Source organism: Pygoscelis adeliae, unplaced genomic scaffold, assembly GCF_000699105.1.
Source record: "Pygoscelis adeliae isolate BGI_AS28 unplaced genomic scaffold, ASM69910v1 Scaffold133, whole genome shotgun sequence".
Lineage (NCBI taxonomy): Eukaryota > Metazoa > Chordata > Aves > Sphenisciformes > Spheniscidae > Pygoscelis > Pygoscelis adeliae.
The window spans coordinates 4,817,805-4,825,914 of NW_008824475.1; positions in this window are offsets into that span (position 1 = coordinate 4,817,805).

Sequence of the window (8,110 nt, forward strand, 5' to 3'; positions counted from 1 at the left end):
CACTGACCTTGGTGTCTGCAGAGTTGTTTCTCTCACATGTTCTCACTCCTTTCCTCTGGCTGCTGTTGCGCAGCAGTTTTTTCCCCTTCTTAAATACATTGTTTCACTGATGGGCTCAGCCTTGGCCAGCAGCGGGTCTGGTGGTATTGGCTCTATTGGACACAGGGGAAGCTCCTAGCAGCTTCTTACAGAAGCCACCCCTGTAGCCCCCCTGCTACCAAAACCTTGCTGCACAAACTCAGTACATCTGTTAAAATTAGCAATCCGTTAAGGAAACTTACTAAAACCAATGCACCCAGCATTAACAAAAATTCCTAATAAAGGCTTTCTACTACAAGTGTGGCATGGAATATTTTAGTTTAGCTGAAATTTTGAAAACTCTAGAAGCTTGATTTGGCATCACATTTTTTGCACAGCTCTGCTACTACCATAGTAGCGGTATTCATATTTTCTTTCAAAGCTCAACATATAAAATTTCTTTTTTGATGGCTTTCTAGAAAATGCAGTCTTACAGCTCTGGTAATAAGGAATGCCTGCCAGTAAAATCCCTGCAATGATCATCACCAACACACTTTAGGAGAGTCCAACTACTTTGGTAATTCTCTCATCAATTTTGGTAAATGTTCACTTTAGAACATAATGTATTTTGTAATTATGCAGTCAGAAATATGGGCATATTGATTTGTGTGGGGAACTGAAATGCTGTTCTTCACCAGTTCTCAGCTTCGTGATTGCTGAAGCTGCTTCTGATTTTCTTCTACTTCTTACTGTTTGCACATATGTCAATTTTAAACCTTCCAGACAGTTTTAAAATTTTTAAAAATATTGAGGGTTTTTTTTAAAATTATACTCATCTCAGTTTCAAGATATATATAAATAAATAAGTTTTTTTTTCTCTCACATGTCATCAAGCTTCAACTGAAAAGTTTTACCATTTTAGAAAGAAGGATTCCTCATCTCTATAAAGCATTTTCTTCTGTATGATGTTTGGATAGTTGATTGGACCTTCACTTTCTCCCAACCCCTTCCCCCTGGAAAACTGAAACTTTGGTGAGGTTGGAGGAATAAACAAAAATCAAAAAAGTTGTTAAAAAGCAAAAAATTTACTTTAGCTAGAAGTCAGAAGAATTCCTCCAAGGGAAGTCTTAAGAAAGCTAAGTATAGGAGCTACTGCTCTTACAATATATTAAAAAGAAAATATAGTTCGATTTAAACTGCTTACAGTATTTATCATTAAGCCTGGACAATGAATATTTGGTAGCATTCTCCCCTTACAGCCTACATATAGCTATATAATTGGGGGGGGGGGGGAAGACAATATGCTGCTACCCTATGCTGCTATCCTTCTATTCAAAATATCTGCATTTGGAATCCCCACCTCAAATCTCCTTTTAAAATCAAATTTACTGCCAGAATTTAGGAGTAAAACATTTTACAACATTGGTCTTCTCTAATTTTTGCTTCTACTCAGGAGTCCTCAGGATTATGAAACTGCAGTTTTTATGTGGGAAAATGCAATAATTGTAAGAAAATTAACTAGCAAAGCTCAATCCATATATGCAACTGAGATCTCATACGGGAATCCCAGTTAATTACTGTCCAGCTTCCTGATGTCCACAAGTCTCATTCATAAACAGTACCAGCTCACTCACAACCATATGCATGAAACTAAATCATCTCACAGCCAATGGGGCATTTACAGGCTTCTGTCTTTCTCTGTCTTCTCCTATCTGGTCAGATTCATGTGAAGTTTTACTCCAACCTTCAGCTACCAGGCCAGATGATTACACAGTTTTAGTTCCATCTACACCTCAGTTGCTGCACAGCAGCATTTTATGCCTTCTGCTTGTCTGCAACATTAAGCCAGTTTAGGGTGATGAGCAATATGAGTAGGAAACATAAAAAAATACAAAACTCCTATCCAGAGTTTCAGGTGTCCGACATAGAGCATGTTGTCCACCTTAGGTCCATGATTAAAACAAAATCACCTAAAAGAGGCAGTCTAAGCCTCTTTCCTCTCATATGAGTAAAGAATTTCTTTTCCTTTATAAGCTCCCTTACACACTCTATTTTCTTGTTGTCCTGGTTTCAAAAAAAAAAAAAAAAAAAAAATCTCTTCTAGAGATAGATTAACTATGAGTAAACTGGAATGACTGCTTGGTAGTAAGAAGATCAGTTTACAGTTTCCTGCTCTGACTCAGATTTCCTATGTGAATGTAAGCAATATTTTCCTCCCCTATGTGGGCAAAATTCCCAAATCAAAGTCAAGTTATGAAGATAAATTAATTTATTGTTTTTAAGATGCAGCTATTATTATGATGAGAGACACATAAAATCAGTGTTTTCAGAGAAATAATTTAAAATTGTTACTTTATATATCCAAATAAGTACTAAACTAAATGTTTTCTGATGCTCACAATAATTGTCTTCTTTTCCTTTCACTTTGCTTTTAGCCCTCTCTGCCTTTCCAGTGTAGAAACCTATCTGCTTCTTTCTGAAACTTGTAGGCTGGCTTTACCACATTGCTCAACTGCCCTATTCATTAGTGCCCGTTGCCCTTCCCTATTCGCAAATTTCCACCTCCATTGGATCACTGAAAAAAGGCTCTAGGAAAAAGAAAATATTTTCATCTCACATCATTTTATTTTATAGACCAGCCTCTCAACTGGTCGTTGCTCCCCAGTAAAGGGTAATGCAGAAGGAAGATCTGAAGCTGTCTTTACTACCAGAGGCTGTGCCCTTATATTCTCATTATTTTTGGTTCTTACAGCAGCTATCCTTAGTATAACATTATGCTTTCTATCGTCTGCCTGAACCTATTTTTAATACTTCTTGCTTGCTTCCACTAGTTTCGGAAATTATAATTTGTGATATTTTTGTATAATCATATTTCAGCAGTGCCACTAAGTTTTATATTCACTAACTAGAACAATAAATATGAAACTTCAGTAAATTCCAGTGAATCTTCTCATTTTTCAATTAGAATAAAGTCTAATTTAAACTTTTCTTTTGTATAGATCCTTACAGTCTGAGCTTTTTTTTTTTTTTTACCATTCTGTGCTTTCAAAGTCAGTGGCATACACTGCAAAGTTGCATTATACCAGTACTTCACACTATATTTAAGGTGAGGTGCAACCACAATTTTAGATAGAAGTAGTATACCCATCATTGATTTTATCCTCCTAACAGTACAAACTGAGAAACGTGTTTGTCTTCAGCACTACGACTGCACTACACTCAGGACTTGACAGACTTTTCACACAATAACTCCCAAACCTTTTTTTGTTTCTTGGCCAGAATTCTGTAATATGTTTCCTTTTTGTGTATACAGTGTTTTTTCATTTGATTTTGTGACTTATTATCATATGCTTGTCAGGAGACCTCTGCATTTACAATCAACACACCCATCTAAATCTTTCTGCATTGTTTCTACTTATGTTTCAGGTTTAATAGAGGGATTTTTTTTGCTTGTTTTTTTTCTAAATGTTACTATAGAATAATAGATTATCTTCCTATTATAGAACTGAAAGGTCTACATGATGTTCTTGCATTGTTTGGGAAAAGAAAAGAGACAGTGGGAAGCAATAAAGAGGTATAATCCAATTCCACATTCTGGAAAGAAAAGGGTGTAACATTACCATTTATGGTGTCAGAAGTAGTGTTTCTGGGAAGGATAAGGATGGGGTATGATCGCTATCTATCAGTCTCCTGTAATAAATAGTCCACAGAGTAGATATCAGGCCAATTTTTTCCAAATCTGCATTGGAAGCCCTTCACATCATACCACCTTTTCACTAACTGTGTTTATTTCAAATCTTAAGCGCTTAGGAAAGTATCTCTTTATTTATGATACACCTCATATTTCTATTTGTTTATTATAAAATATCAGGAAAGTAATTTATATCAACAGGAACTGATTTGACCTTACTAGTTAAGGTGTACTATTTCAAGGATACACACATTTTTGTTTTTCAGCCCACTCGAAATCTGCCAAGCAAGTATTTTCTTTCACATAATAGTCAGAGACAAAGATAGGACACATAGAAAGGTGTGGATATTCTCCTTTCTTCCAGGGCAAGTCCTTGGGATAAGGCCACAGTCACATCTCTATTCACACAAGAAATTCAAATATTTCCAGAAGGCTGAGGCCAGCCTTTATATAAAGTTGATTTCAGAGCTAGTGTGGGTACCAAGATAACCTAGGTAGAGAAGAAACAACAAAGAAATACTGATGCTGCAACAGAGAACGTGTAATTTGGAGGCAATCTAATCTAATAATCATGTTGATTAGAGTTAGGCAATTTAAAAGCACATGCAGGCACAAAGGAAGAAGCAGCAGGTGATGTGACAGTCAAAACTTCAAGATCTGAAAGATAAGGGTCAACACTGTGCAGTGGACTTACCAGAGCCCCTGACAGGTAAAGGAAAAAGGAGCCAGAGATCTATACAAGGTTAACAAAGAGGTTTGAAGAGAGGGGAGGAGAAAACAGAAGAAAGATGATACAGACACAACATCATCAAAAAAAACCCTCAAGGTCCTAAGAAATAATACAAAGATCTAGACTCCTCTGCAGCAATTAATGAGATCTGACAAATCTTGCTTAGCTGTAGCTTTGCTTATTAGTAGCAGGTGCTAAGTAAATTTATTGCATCCTTTAGCCTTTGATAATAAAGTAGCATAAGGGGTGACGGTGCATTTCTGCTTTAGCATCTCTCAATAAGAGAGAATAGCAATTTGCTTTCACTGTGAGGATTCCCTCTCCCATCTGCTTCAGCCTGCATCTAGAGTGGACTGAAAGTGTGCCCTTAATTAGCAAGCCTAGTTGGTGAATGATATGTCACCCAGGTTGGTGACTGGTGGCAATCAAAATGGGTTGTAACACTAGCTATGTCTTCCCTGTTCCAGATTGCGAGAACCTGCCATTCACTGAGCCCTAAAGATCTAGACTATTTCACTTACTTACAAACATTCTAGCACTTGTAAAGAAAACAGATAGAGTGATTTGCTACTCATAAGCATAAGGCAGGATCACAATTACTAACAAGCAGAGCCTGTACTTTCTGCTAGCTATTTCAAGGTTAACATCTTTTGCTACCTGCAAGGGTAAGCGCGCTCTTTCATAAAGGGTGATTCTTGGATGAGTTATTCTTTTTCCCATTTACTCCCTTCTGGCAAAATTGCAATGATTTTATTTTAGATATAAAAATTATAGCTCAAAAATGTAGTGATGCAAAATAATGTATTTAAATTCTGATGTCAGCACTTGTCCACAAATATGGTAAGGACCTGATCCAGTTCCTATTGGACTGTCCATTGAAGCTGTATTAAACCCATATGAATCTCCCTGCAAACTATGTTTATATCTCAGAATTCGATTAGGTTATAAGGAAAAAAGCCATATGAACACTCATGCAGAAAAAGAGTGTGTTTCTTGATGCAGAGAGAGTATATTGTGCTTTGCAAAGACGGTTACTGCAAACGGCAGTAGTCCTGTATGAACTATATGGAAATGGATTTTATTTCAGTGCATCGCATTACAGATCCTAAGTCCAACCTTGTCATTATAATTTGTCATACAATTATGTGTAGGTCCTATCTCCCTAAAGATTCTACCTTTCTTTTACTGCCTCTGGCTGTCATCTGGAAGTTCTCCATCATAATGCAAAAGACTTTCCAAACCCAGAAGTTAATGACCATAGCGATAATTGTTATTTATGCATTCCACTCCCCAAAACCTCTGAAGCATCAGTGACATCTGCAAATTTGGAAAGGCATATGCCTAAGCATGTGCTAACAGTAGCTTAGTGGCAGCAACATGATAATGGATTTTGGACCTTTTTACCTTAAGGATCAGTCTTTTCCAGGCTTCTTAAGTGCTTTTATTTGACTGGCTTTACAATAGCTGACTTCAAAATTAATTTGGTGATCGTGTACCTACTCCTAAAACAAGAATCTAAGTTACAGAACACCATGGCAACTTTGTTCACTGTCTCCACAGAAAATCTTAAGGTGGTGTAAACAGAGGGACTGACAGACACTCTCGTCCTACACTGATTTTAAATAATTAGGGCAGGACTGTAGTGAAACTAAACTGGAGGTGAAAATATGGATTGTTCTGACTGCTCCATTTTCTGACGTCTCCCTTTCAGCATGATGTTCTAAGAGACAAAACATTCCTATATGATGTGAGATCTTTTGTGTTGAATGCATAATTTATCTATGCATTTCCTATTTCAGTATCTATTGTTTTGAAGAACTCTCTTGTTCAAATATTTTTTAAAAAATCTTTCTCAAATTATCTGCTGCATTTCAGGGTTAACCCTCGAAGTACTCTGCCATTCATATTCCACACAGTAAATCAATGACTGCTGCTCATTTGTGATTCCTGCCAAATCGCTATGCTCTGCTCAGACAGAGACTAGCTCAAGACCCTAATTTGGTGACAGCTGCTGGGAATGCTATTCTGTAAACTGAATAGCCAAAAAATATTCTATCAGCTAATGGCACACAGTCTTCTGAGATCTTATTTGAATATAGGTGGTGATAGCACATTTCCTTGTAACCCATATGTACTTCGCAATATGCTGAGTTTGCACTTATTGCAATCATTATAGATGCTTGCATTTCTTTAAATTAAGTTCATACAAATTCTTGCAGGATGGGGGTCAAAGTTCAAAATTAAACAGTCAAATGAAGGTGCAAGTTCTTTTGTTAACTGGTTCACATCAGCTAAACTAGTAAATGCTTTTGTTCAGACTAAATAATGATAATTTAGGAAACTAGAATATGCATACACCATAGTCAGTGAGTTAGAACACTTCCTAAAACAGGCAACAAAACTGTATATATCATAAGAGCCACAAAATCATCCTTTTCATAAACTGATCAATTCAGAATAGAATTTGTTACATTTCTTACCTCCACTACTTTTGCTAGAATTCTCTTCCACACTTCACTGCCTTACAGTACATATTCCTTTGTCCCTACAGCATTTTTTTTTCTTTTTTTTTTAAAGCTAAATAGCTCCTATCATTCTTTGTTGTTAAAAACATGGAGTACTTACAAGGAACATTCACTAGCTCTCAGCCTCTGCTCTAGTCTAAAGAAACCTATTTTAGTCGCATACTGTAAGATAGGTATTTTCTATTGATTCTGATATCCTTCTCTGCCCTTCTCCAAATCCTTTTAGAAAACATGTGATCAGACCTCTGTGTACAATGGTGCTTGTTATACATACCTAGCACAGGGTGCTTTATAGAACAGCCAAACTGGTATTTTGTGTCCAAACCTGCACTAGTAGCTTAAGTCGACTCCCTTCAGAGAGAGAAATTTGGGTATTTTACAAAAGTTGATCAATGAGATCAATGGTATGTATCAATGAGTACCATCTGATTATATGGTCAGGTCTGGCCACAGGGAAGCAGGAATAAGGGAAGACTAGTGTCACTGTCACATCATGTGTTAAACTTCAGAAAGTTTAGAAAATTTGGGGCATTCTGCCTCCTCTCTTAAACTGAGTTGCAAATTGTAACCATCGCCATGTCGCATGTAGACCCAAAGTGTAAACCAAGCCACAGAAATGACCCAGTCAGAAAGAAACCAAAACCAAACAGTCCTGCCACCCACTGACCCCCCTGCCCTGTGCACTCAACCCTGGAGGTTACAGGCTATGACATAGGGGATAGTAACAAGCAGCCAGGAGCTGGAGAGGTAGTCACAAATAAATATAGTAAGAGACAAAAAAATTACAACTAGCTTTTGTTAATCCTCAATGTCTTTTGTATTGCTGCAAGTATTTTACTATCGATTTTCAGCTAGATTCTTAAAAATGCTTAACAATAGCTTCTTCCTGGAAGCTCTGCTAAGGCACATGGAGGACAGGGAGGTGATTTGAGACAGTCAGCATGGCTTCATAGAATCATAGAATCATAGAATCGTTAAGGTTGGAAGAGACCTCTAAGATCATCGAGTCCAACTGTCAACCCAACACCACCATGCCCACTAAACCATGTCCCTAAGCGCCTCATCTACACGTCTTTTAAACCCCTCCAGGGATGGGGACTCAACCCCTTCCCTGGCCAGCCTCTTCCAATGGTTAACCACTCTTTC